Below are 12,545 nucleotides of genomic sequence, written 5' to 3'. Positions count from 1 at the left end.
AAAGTTGGCACTGAAAAAAAGTGACTAAGGACTGGTTTTCACCCTTATGACCGTTGTAGCATGATCAACATGGCGTCCTTTTTCCTCTGCCAACCGAAAGTCGGTTCCCCCACCATAGAGTCTCCTCCTAGTGTGGCATCCTTTTTCCTCTGCTGACCGGAAGTCCAGTTCTCCCACCATAGAGTCTCCTCCTAGCGTGGTGTCTTTTTTCTTCTCTGACTGGAAGTCCGGTTCTGCCACCATAGAGTCTCCTCCTAGCACGGTGTCTTTTTTCTTCTCTGACTGGAAGTCCGGTTCCGCCACCATAGAGTCTCCTCCTAGACCGGTGTCCTTTTTCCTCTACCTATCTTAACCGATAGCCCTATCAACTGTGAAGCCCCCCAGCGACAGGGAGCCGCAGCAGAGGGAGGAAAGAGCCACATGCAGCTCCAGGGCTGCAAGTTGCTGACCTCTGGTCTAGTCCATTTCAAGTGTTAGCCTAAATCTCTAATTATATTTAAATAAAAATTGTGTGGGCCTTAAACATGAGCAATATTTGCACAATATCTTTCCACCTACACTATTCTTCTATAATTTGCTAGATTCATTCAAGGAAGCATTTCTGCAAACGTTGATTGTTGGCTGAAATTAGCCAAAAGAGAAAGGACAAAATAGCACATACTTTCCTGTTGCCTCATAGACCTTTGGACAAAATCCCTTAATCATTTTTTAAATGTGCCAACACAATGCCTTGACACTTGTTTCTTTTCACAATGCACAATCATGTGTGTATGTCAACTGGTCTCTGTTCCTCTTTTCCTTTTCAATTCCTTAAAACTTGATGAATCAATTCCGTTTTAATTCCTGCAGGAACTGGGTTTGTCTAGTTTAGTGAAAAGGAGGACTAGGGGAGAGATGATAGCAGTCTTCCAAAATCTCAGGGGTTGCCACAAAGAAGAGGGAGTCAAGCTATTCTCCAAGGCACCTGAGGGTAGAACAAGAAGCAATGGGTGGAAACTAATCAAGGAGAGAACGAAGGAGAAACTTCCTGACAGTGAGGACAATTAATCAATGGAACAATTTGCCTCCAGAAGTTGTGAATGCTCCAACACTGGAGATTTTCAAGAAGAGATAAATATAAATATTAAAAAGATGTGGAGACTCTGGAAATAATGCAGAGAAGAGCAACAAAGATGATTAGGGGACTGGAGACTAAAACATATGAAGAACAGTTGCAGGAACTGGGTTTGTCTAGTTTAATGAAAGGAAGGACTAGGGGAGACATGATAGCAGTCTTCCAATATCTCAGGGACTGCCACAAAGAAGAGGCAGTCAAACTATTCTCCAAGGCACCTGAGGGCAGGACAAGAAGCAATGGGTGGAAACTAATCAAGGAGAGAAGCAACTTAGAACTGAGGAGAAATTTCCATAAAGGAAAGTCACTGTGTGCTTTTAATATGATATATTACTGCTACATGAAGAAATGTGTCTTCTCTAGCCAAGTGACAGTCAAATTCTATGGAAGGGATAATTTCCCAAGGCCCAGCTTCCACCCTTCTTCTCAGTTTCATCACTGCATATTAACTACTGCAAACAAATTTCCATGTCTAGGTTTTGCATAAGCATTTTCCTTCAGACTTCTGTTCAGAATAACAAAGCAACAGAATTACAAAATAACCACAGAGTTGGAAGGGACCTTGGAGGTCTTCTAGTCCAATCCAATGTAAGACTCCTGCTTTGGGTTGGCGGGTTGGACTAGAAGGCCTCCGAGGCCCTTTCCAACCCTATGATTTTAACTATGATTCCCTGACCTCTTTCTCGTGAAAATGTAAAACTTAGATCTAGATTGTAAAAGGAGAGACAGTTATTTTCATTCCCTCGGTCCCAGCAGAAAGCACAGAGCGCAGAAAGCAAAATTACAAGCTAGTCCAATTCTTCCCCAGTTTTTTTTCTTCTTCTTCTTCCTCAAATTCTATGGAAAAGCATCTCATGTATTTTCTTCCAATATGGGCCATTTTATTTCAAAGATGAAGCAACATGGAAAGTCAAAGCCAATGAAGAGATGGCCAATGCAATCAAAAAGAATAAAATGATGCAACATAAGCCATTAATTGAACAGATATTCTGAGAAGAATAGTCCTTCAAATTTTTGTATTTGTTTGTCTGTGTGTGTGTATTATGGAGAGAGGGAGTCGGGAAAGAGGGAGGGAGAGAGTGGTAGAGTGAGAGAAAAAGAAAAAGTTGGAAAGGATCAGTGGTGAAATTCAACAATGTTTACTACCAGTTCTGTGGGCGTGTTGGTGGGCGTGGCATGGCTTGGTGGGTGTGGCTTGGTGGGCGTGGCAGGGGAAGGATACTGCAAAATCTCCATTCCCTCCGATCAGCTGGGACTCAGGTGGCAGAGAATAGATAGGGCGGGGCCAGCCAAAGGTAGTATTTGCCAGTTCTCTGAACTACTCAAAATTTCCTCTACCGGTTCTCCAGAACCAGTCAGAACCTGCTGGATTTCACCCCTGGAAGGGACCCTGGACATATAGTGCCATATCCTGCTCAGTCAGAAGACCTTATACCATTCCAGACAAATGGCTATCCAGTCTCTTCTTAAAAGCCTCCAATGATGGAGTAACCATGATTTCTGAAGGCAAGCCGTTCCACTGGTTAATTATTCTAACTGTCAGGAAATGTCTCAGTTCTAGGTTGCTTCTCTCCTTGATTAGTTTCCACCCATTGGTTTGTGTCTTGCCTTCATGTGCTTTGGAGAATAGGTTGCAAATATTGGAAGATTGCTATCGTGACACCCCTTGTCCTTCTTTTCACTTGAGGAGACATTTCCAGCTCCTGTAACTGTTCTTCATACATTTTAGCCTCCAGTCCAGAGGTGGAATTCAGCCAGTTCTGACCAGTTCTGGAGAACCGGTAGCAGAAATTTTGAGTAATTCGGAGAATTGGCAAAGAGGCTGGCATTGCCCCCACTGCCTCCCAGCTGATCTTTTGTTGCCCCAAGCAGGAGGACAGAGCTGGAAAACAGTTTAGTGGGGTGGGAGCTCAACTGGCTGCTGGCGGGCGACAACAGCTGCTTGGAAGGAGAGTCATGAACCAATTAAGTGAACTTATTGTCTCCTGCAACTTCCACTCCCCTTTCGCTCCTCTTTTATTTCCCCTGGGAAGGACCATTCATTGTCCCCCTGTGACCTCACTCCCAAGTCGACCCCTGTTCTTTAGCTCTTCCCTTCGTCTGGCAACTCTGTGCATGCGCACACTGGGAACAGGCTCCAGCTGTTCTTCTGCCTCACTGATGTCCGACTCCGAAGGCAGCTGATAACTGTCAGACGGCCCTGGCCCCCTCTCTGCCTCTGACACAGAGCCCTCATCAGAGCCTTCCCCAGACTCCAGGACTGGCCCAGGTTCCTCCCCAACCTCCTCACTGTCCGAGTCTGCTACCAGCTCTGCTGGCGGGCCACAATAAGTTTTACTTCAACATTACCATGCAGCATGTTCAATAAACAGTAAGACTTTGAGAAATGGAATGCACCTGGAGTTCAAGCTGGATGCTGACCCCAATATGTCCTCTGCATCTTTTTCAAGTACAAGAGCACAAGAGATAACAGCTTCAACCTCCACCTTAGCCCAGCAAGACTAGCAAAATGGAAGAGTTTGTAAACCATTGAAATACCCTTCCTCCCCCCCCCCCAAAAAAAAAATCTGGTTGTGAAAGAGGAATGCGAGCCGCCTTCCACCGATGAGCTTGATATTCAAACAAAGGAGGTCAGAATTGCACAAAATTCTTGCACACCCATTTGGTAACCGTATCCAACACGTGAACGGAGATGATTGATTTCGCCTCTGGGCAGAAAGTCCTCATTCACACTCTCCAGGCTGCCAATTCATGGCTACCTGTTTGTTTTTATAAATCCGAAAATTATACAGGAATTGGCTATTCCAGTTCAGCAGCCTTGGAAGGGATCAGAAAATTTGTCTTGCCTATTATTATTTCATCAGTGTATGTGAAATTACAATGTGTCTCAGTGAGTTGTGCTTTAATTAATATATTAATAAAATGGGGAAACAGATATAGGCTAAATTGTAGTATATATAATAATAGACAATATATATTTACTACAACCCCACTAAATTATGATTAGTACATGGGGACTTTAAGTAAAGGTGCTAATTATTCTCGACTCTAGGGGGCGGTGCTCATCTCCGTTTCAAAGCCGAAGAGCCAGAGCTATCCGAAGACGTCTCCGTGGTCATGTGGCCGGCATGACTCAACGCCAAAGGCGCATGGAACGCTGTTACCTTCCCACCAAAGGTGGTTCCTATTTTTCTACTTGCATTTTTAAAGTGCTTTCGAACTGCTAGGTTGGCAGAAGCTGGGACAAGTCACGGGAGCTCACTCTGTTAAGCAACGCTAGGGATTTGAACTGCCAAACTGCCGACCTCTCTGATCGACAAGCTCAGTGTCTTAGCCACTGAACCAATGTGCCCCATAGGTGGGAATTTAGGATTAGGTAATTTATTACATTAATAATATCAATAATGTGTTAAAGTATATTGTGAATTTAAAATAGTAAGGATTTGAAGTTGTAGGGATTTTGAGATGCATTCCCAGAACTGACTAAATATTGTTAATACTTTTATTAGTAACCCTGCACATTTGGAATTTCGAAGCTTTGGTGGAATAAAGAGTAATTCTTAAAATATTAAATGATACTACTTAGCATAGGATAATAAATAAAGGGCACAAATAAATGTTATTTATGTTTAAATGAATTATTGGAAAAATGATAAAGGATTATGGAAAGAGACCAATACTGTTGAAGTTGGAAGATTAGGTAAAGGTAAAGGTTCCCCTCACACATATGTGCTGGTTGTTCCTGACTCTAGGGGGCGGTGCTCATCTCCGTTTCAAAGCCAAAGAGCCAGCGCTGTCCAAAGACGTCTCCGTGGTCATGTGGCCGGCATGACTCAACACCGAAGGCGCACGGAACGCTGTTCCCTTCCCACCAAAGGTGGTTCCTATTTTTCTACTTGCATTTTTACGTGCTTTCAAACTGCTAGGTTGGCAGAAGCCGGGACAAGTCACGGGAGCTCACTCCATTACGCGGCGCTAGGGATTCAAACCGCCAAACTGCCGACCTTTCTAATAATCGACAAGCTCAGCGTCTTAGCCTCTGAGCCACCCTGATAGAAGATTAGAACTATGCATATTTATTTGCATTATTATCATTAATGCTATTTTAAAAAGATTTGACCCAAAGTCAATATACTGTTTGCAAGATTTCCATTTTTATACTGGGAATTTTTAAAAAAACTTACAACATTAAAAAAAAGCTTTAATTTCTATCAACACATTCTTATATCAAGATCCCAACTTAAATATAACCTTGATAGGTGTCTAAGCTGCTTTTGAATTTGGAGAGAACATACATTGTTCTTGCTCTATGCCAGGATTTATTTTTTCTGTTTTCTTTGGTCTGGCTAAGTATCGCCAACTTTAATTATGCTTCCTTGTATAACCCATAATAACATGGTTAAGGCATCAGCCATGTCTTGCATAATGGGCAATTTTGTTTTGCAATCATATGAGGCCATCTGATATCAGATCCCAGAAAAAAAGTGTATACATAGGGCCATTTGGTTTTCAAAAGTATTATTTACTATTTATTTTCTCCTTGTTGCAGAGAACTAAATTGAAATTCAATGTAGAGAAAAGTCAAGTCTTACACTTAAGCAAGAAAAACCAAAAGTACACATATAGACTGGGTGAAACCAGACTTAATAGTAGTAACTGTGAGAGGGATCTTGGAGTCTTAGTGGACAACCGGTCAAATATGAGCCAGCAGTGTGCAGCGGTAGCCAAAAAAGCCAATGCAATCCTAGGCTGTATTAACCGAGGGATACAACAAAGATCATGGGAAGTATTAGTATCACTTTATAAAGCTTTAATAAGACCACGCTTAAAATATTGCTTCTAGTTTTGCTCACATTATTATAAAAAAAGATGTGGAGACTCTGGAAAGAGTGCAGAGAAGAGCAACAAAGATGATTATCTCTGTTATCTTTTAACAGTTATTATTTAACTGTTTTATGTATGTATTTTATAACGCATTTTAGTGACTGTACACCGCCCCGAGTCCCTTCCGGGAGAGGGGGCAGTCTATAAATATGAATAATAAATAAATAAATAATAAATTAGGGAACTAGAGGCTAAAACATATGAAGAACGGTTGCAGGAACTGGGTATGTTTAGTTTAAGAGAAAGAAGGTCTAGGGGAGACATGATAGCAGTCTTCCAATATCTCAGGGGTTGCCACAAAGAAGAGGGAGTCAAACTATTCTCCAAGGCACCTGAAGGGAGGACAAGAAGCAATGGATGGAAACTAACCAAAGAGAGAAGCAACTTAGAAATAAGGAGGAAATTCCTGACAGTGAAAATAATTAACCAATGGAACAACTTGCCTGCAGAAATTATGAATGCTCCAACACTGGAAGTTTTTAAGAAGAGACTGGACAGGCATTTGTCTGAAATGGTATAGGGTTTCCTGCCTGAACAGGGGGGTTGGACTAGAAGACCTCCAAGGACCCTTCCAACTCTGTTATTCTATATTGGTACCATTCTCTGTCTCTCTGTAGTTTGGCAATTACTCGGCTTCTGTCCAGCTTGTGTTTTGTTATCATGGTGTTCGGAATCTGCATGATGCAACATACACAGCACAGAGTTTACTCCTTAATGAGGGAAACTTAATCTTCTGACTCCAGAAGGTTAAGATAAACATCAAATGGGTGCAGTTTTCATGCTCAGAGGTATCAGGTATTCCACGAAACCTCCTGTTTTAGATGCATTATCTCCCAAGGTGGCTCAATGGCTAAGACACTGAGCTTTTCGATCAGCGGTTCTAATCCCTAGTATAGGTCTGCTGCGTGAGCAGGGGGTTGGACTAGGTGACCTCCAAGATCCCCTCCAACTCTGTTACTGTTAGGTTTAAAGGCACTGGCTGGTTCTACCGTCCACAGTAAGGGTTAAACATTGCATTCCATTTCACGGACCAACCCTTAACAACATAGTGCATTGCAACAGTACAGATAAAGTCCTCAGTGTTGTGGCCCACCGGTGGCCAGCAAAGTCGGAGAGTGAGGAGGTTGGGGAGGAACATGGGCCAGTCCTGGGGGGGTTGAGGAAAGCTGAGACGAGGGCTCTGCGTCGGAGGCAGAGAGGGATCTAGACAGCAGTGAAGCAGAAGAACAGCTGGAGCCTGTTCCCAGTGTGCGCATGCGCAGAGCTGCTAGAAGACAAGAACAACTAAGAAAGCAGGGTCAACTTGGGAGTAAAGTAGGGTTGCCAGGTCTGCTTCCAAAAAATAGCGGACAAGCGGGGGAGGAGGGGGTTAAGTAGTAAAAAAAAATTACAATTAAATTATATATTTTCTTACAAACAGCAAAATAGTATTTACATAAAAACAATGATTAACTTTTATGTTTATAATGCTTCAATGAAATCTTTGGTTTGACAAATTCGCGCTCTACATATTGAGGCTAGTCCTCATTGAACCTCAAATGATGAGACGTTATGGAGTGTTCCAAAACATACCTATCCAACTAAGAAAAAAGTATAATATAAAAATAATAGGTAAATGCGAGTTAAGAAAAATAGCACGTAAATAATTTTATATGCTTTTATTAAATGTCTTGTGAAACAGTTGAGTATGATTAATGTTTTTTTTTCGGAGAATCGAGTTCAATGGATATTCGATCTTTGTCTCATTCTAACATGAAAAAAAAAAAAGACAAAACGCAATTCTCCTATCCTTATTCTCTTAGACTGCACAGCTTTAGATGACGTACCATTTCATCATAAAGCTTTTGAATTAAAAAAAATGTCCACTATTTTGTGGAAAAAAATAGTGAGCATAATGTGAAAAAAGTGGACTGTCCACTCAAATATTGGACACCTAGCAACCCTAGAGTAAAGCCTCGTCTTGGAGGGGAATGGGGAGTAGGCTTTTGTAGGAAACAACTCATTCATTCGGCCGTGTCAAGAGTGAAAAGTTCTGCTTGTGATTATAAGAGACTCTATGCCAAGTTTTGCCCTGCGTTTGGAAACTAGTTATCTGGCAGCTCTCCAAACGAGATAAGGTTCGTGTGGATAAATATTCTTCGGAAAGACAGCCGTGACTTTACTTCTTGCTTTTTAAGGAAGCTGGGTCAGAACACTCGATTTACGACCGCAAGCCCCAAATTCCTGTGGCTAAGTATTCTGACCCAGCTTCCCAAGTACGACAAACCCTGTGATGTCCTGAATTACTGACCTGGATGGCCCAGAATTACTGACCTGGTTACTGTGTCTAAGATAGGACTCGATCTCATGGTTACCTAGTTACATGTTTTAGCCACAACCACAACTCGTTCCCTATATTTATTTAGATGGGGCCAATGAGGGCACAGAAACTAAACCGATGGTGGAATTACTCTTCCAACAGCTTTCCCCTAACTTGTCTTCAACTGGGACGTGGTGGCTCAGTGGCTAAGACACTGAGTTTGTCAATCAGAAAGGTTTGGCAGTTTGGCAGTTCGAATCCCTAGCACTGCGTAATGGAGTGAGCTCCCGTTACTTGTCCCAGCTTCTGCCAACCTAGCAGTTCGAAAGCACGTAAGAAATGCAAGTCAAAAAATAGGAACCACCTTTGGTGGGAAGGTAACAGCGTTCCGTGCACCTTTGGCAATGAGTCATGCCGGCCACATGACCATGGAGACATCTTTGGACAGCGCTGGCTCTTCGGCTTTGAAACGGAAGTGAGCACCGCCCCCTAGAGTCGGGAATGACTAGCACATATGTGCAAGGGGAACCTTTAATTTGTCTTCATGCCTTTGAAATATTGTAGTATGAACCATCAAACATAACCATTGAAAGACAAACTGGATGATATTTGCCTTAATTAGCCAGCAGCATCAAATATATATTCGAATGTCACCTTTTTAATAAAACCCCATTGTTAGGCAAACTCAGCCTATCTTTACTATTACTTGCCTCCAGAAGTTGTGAATGCCCCAACACTTGAAGTCTTTAAGAAGATGTTGGATAACCATTTGTCTGAAGTGGTGTAGGGTTTCCTGCCTAAGCAGGGGGTTGGACTAGAAGACCTCTAGGGTCCCTTCCAACTCTGTTTATTCTATTGTTCTCTGACTCTAATGAGAATGCAGCTGTATTTCAGTTGCATTTGGAAATGGAGCTGAACAATGCATGGCTCTAAGAGACTCACAATAGAAAGGAAATCACATAGAATGCAACGCAAGTAAATAAAATAATAATCCAGCCAAACAACGCACGATATAAACAGAAACATGTCTAACAAGACCACATTCACACCCTACTCCAGGACCTTGGACAATAGCCATCTCCCCCCCCCCCCCATGAAATTTCCTCCCTCAAATGGGAGAACTCACCCACAAATTTATACCACACACTACTCACAATTAAGTATAACAATATAAGTATCAGAGTTCCGAGTAATTCACCCATTGTACTTTAGGAGAAACCCTACCATGCTACCACCTCTTACAATATTAGATAACACAGTATCACCAGTAGAGACCTTCAAATTTCTAGGTTCTACCATATCTCAAGACCTAAAATGGACACCTAACATCAAAAATGTCATCAAAAAAGCACAACAAAGAATGTTCTTTCTGCGCCAACTCAAACTGTCCAAAGAGCTGCTGATTCAGTTCTACAGAGGAATTATTGCGTCTGTCATTTGCACCTCCGTAACTGTCTGGTTTGGCTCTGCAACCCAACAAGACGGACACAGATTTCAATGGATAATCAGAACTGCAGAAAAAACAATGGCTACCTACATGCCTTCCATTGAGGACCTGCACACTGCAGGAGTCAAAAAGAGGGCCGTGAAAATATCAACAGAGTCCTCACATCCTGGACGTAAATTGTTTCAACTCCTACCCTCAAAAGGAAGCTATAGAGCACTGCACCCCAGGACAACTAGACACAAGAATAGTTTTTTCCCCAAATTCCATCCCTCTGCTAAAAAAATAATTCCCTCAACATTGACAATGTTCACTAGGTCTGCGTTACAATGGTGGGATTCAATTTTTTTTACTACCGGTTCTGTGGGCGTGACTTGGTGGGCATGGCAGGGGAAGGATACTGCAAAATCCCTATCTCCTCCTGATCAGCTGGGACTCGGGAGGCAGAGAATAGATGGGGAATGTGGCAAGTCAGAGTTGGCATTTACCAGTTCTCCGAAGTACTCAAAATTTCCGCTACCGATTCTCCAGAACTGGTCAGAACCTGCTGAATACCCCCTCTGCTGCATTACTATTAATCTTCTCATTGTTCCTATCACCCATCTGCTCCCACTTAGGACTGTATGACTATAACTTTGTTGCTTGTAGCCTTGCTATTTATATTGTTTCCTACTATGATTCAATTGCTTATTTGTACCCTATGACTATCGCTAAATGTTGTACCTTATGATTTGTGATGAATGTATCTTCTCTTTTTATGTACACTGAGAGCATCTGCACCAAAGACAAATTCCTTGTATCTCCAATTACACTTGGCCAATAAAGAATTCTATATTCTGTTCTGTTCTGTTCTGTTCTGTTCTATTCTATTTATTCTATTCTATTCTATTCTATTCTTTATTTTCTCTTCTCTATTTCCTATTCCCTATTCCCTATTCCCTATTTCATTCCTATACTAACCTATCCTATTGAAAGCAGAGCTCAGAGGCATGTTGATTCCTCTAAGAACATGTTTGTTGGGTACATCATATCAGCACAGCCAGTGAAAACCAACTCTGAAAGTTCCCACGGTTTTCACCTAATTAAAAGATTAATACTTCCCCCACTCCCCATCAGTCACACTGTCCAATGAATTTGGCTGGCAGGCTCCTCCTTCCCCAGCTACCTGTTACAATGACCTTGGTTCCCACAGGAAAATGCTTTATTTTGACTGTAAGATGGGCTATCTACTCTCCCCCGCCCCTTCTTTCTCAGGCATTGTGGCCACTGTGAGGCAGGACAAGATGGCTTCAGCCAGGCTCGCTTCAGAGTGGACACTAAGTATAATAGAGGGATAGAATCAAGATCCTATGAAGTTCTAGTACCACTTTAGAAAACTTTAAGACCACACTTGGAATACTGCATCCATTTTTTGGGTCACCGTTACAGTACAAAAAAGATGAGGTCACAAATTGAAAACTGCCTGTACAAGAAAAGTCATTATAACCCAATTGTTGGCTCTTCTACTGGTACCCATTTCCCCTACATAAATATTAGGGAAATATGCTAAAATATTAGGGTGGTGTAAACACGGCTTATTCAGTTAACTCCCTTTTGAAGATTCACAAGACCAATGGACAACCGGGATTACGTTTGGCCAACCTGCCATGCTTTAATGTGATTGACATTTTGGTTTAGGATATCACACAAACACATTCTAGACTAGTGAGAGCTCCTGAAACACTCAGTAACTTAGTTACTAATAAGGTAAGTCTATCATGCCTCCTCCCCACAAAAAATCCCCAAAATAGAAAGAAGCACGGCTATAATATTATAATAAAGTTATTATCAGCTATTAGTGATAACTATTGGTCTGAAGTGGTGTAAGATTTCCTGCCTAAGCAGGAGGTTGGACTAGAAGACCTCCAAGGTCCCTTCCAACTCTATTATTCTATTCCTATTCCTATTCCCATTCTATTCTATTCCCATTATATTCCCATTCCCATTCTATTCTATTCCCATTCTATTCTAACCCTATTCCCATTCCATTCTATTCCATTCTATAATAATCCTGGAAAATCCTAAAATCCTGGCCAAGTTTGCTTAATAAAATTGGCAAAAACATGGCTGCCCAAGAGGTTGCTGTACAAACACAGCCTATTTACTTAGGGTAGTAGTTATGGATACACTGAGGGAATTAGTTTAGCTAAATGTAAGCCATAAACCAGGATGTTATTCTGACCCAACCATTGCCACAGACAGTAGTTTACTCAAGAAACGTTGACTAATGTTTTCTTCTAACAAGATACACTGAAGAAGGAAGGTCACTCATAAACTGTGAGGAAATCTCAGACACTTACAAAAATATTATTGCTCTAATTACACCCATGTTTCCCATCAAACGTTATCACTGATACAATCTTTAAGTACAGTATACAGATGTTGTAAGCCTACCTTTGCTCAGCTGAGTACCTGACACACAGTATAACCGCACTAATCCTCTCTTTCAGTGTATTATGTACCTAATCTCTTGCAGTTTGGTAATTTGTGAATTCATTTTAGGCCTCACTCTGAAACAACTTAGCAATAGCAACTTATCAATAGACTAGGTTTCATCTACCACAGGGTTTTCCCAGCCTTGACAATTTTAAGTGGTGGGGACTTCAACTCCCAAAGCTTCTCCCTCCACCCTCTAGTCACGCATGGAAGTTGAAGTCCACATGTCTTCAAACCCTCTTCTGTTTTGTTTTGAGCTCTAAGAAAATCCATCTCTGAATCACAACATTATTGGACTAAGCAATTATCTCTTTTTTTAAAAAATTTTT

At 41.7% G+C, this 12,545-nt stretch overlaps 1 protein-coding gene across 2 annotated transcripts in view; it reads right to left on the bottom strand.

Moving 5' to 3' along the window:
* LOC309394421 (platelet glycoprotein 4-like) overlaps positions 1 to 12,285 on the bottom strand; it is a 74,770-nt gene extending 62,485 nt beyond the window's left edge. The window contains exon 1 of one of the 2 annotated variants that reach the window (XM_081957557.1): positions 12,175 to 12,285. The gene's annotated coding sequence lies outside the window, so the exon portion shown is untranslated. The remainder of the gene's footprint in view (positions 1 to 12,174) is intronic. The other variant, XM_081957558.1, reaches the window with a different exon arrangement.
* Between the last annotated feature and the right edge of the window lie 260 nt (positions 12,286 to 12,545).

This window comes from Natrix helvetica, assembly GCF_964273705.1.
Source record: "Natrix helvetica genome assembly, chromosome: 6".
NCBI lineage: Eukaryota > Metazoa > Chordata > Lepidosauria > Squamata > Natricidae > Natrix > Natrix helvetica.
Note: the sequence above shows the minus strand (reverse complement) of the source record. Positions and strands in the feature narration are given on the sequence as shown.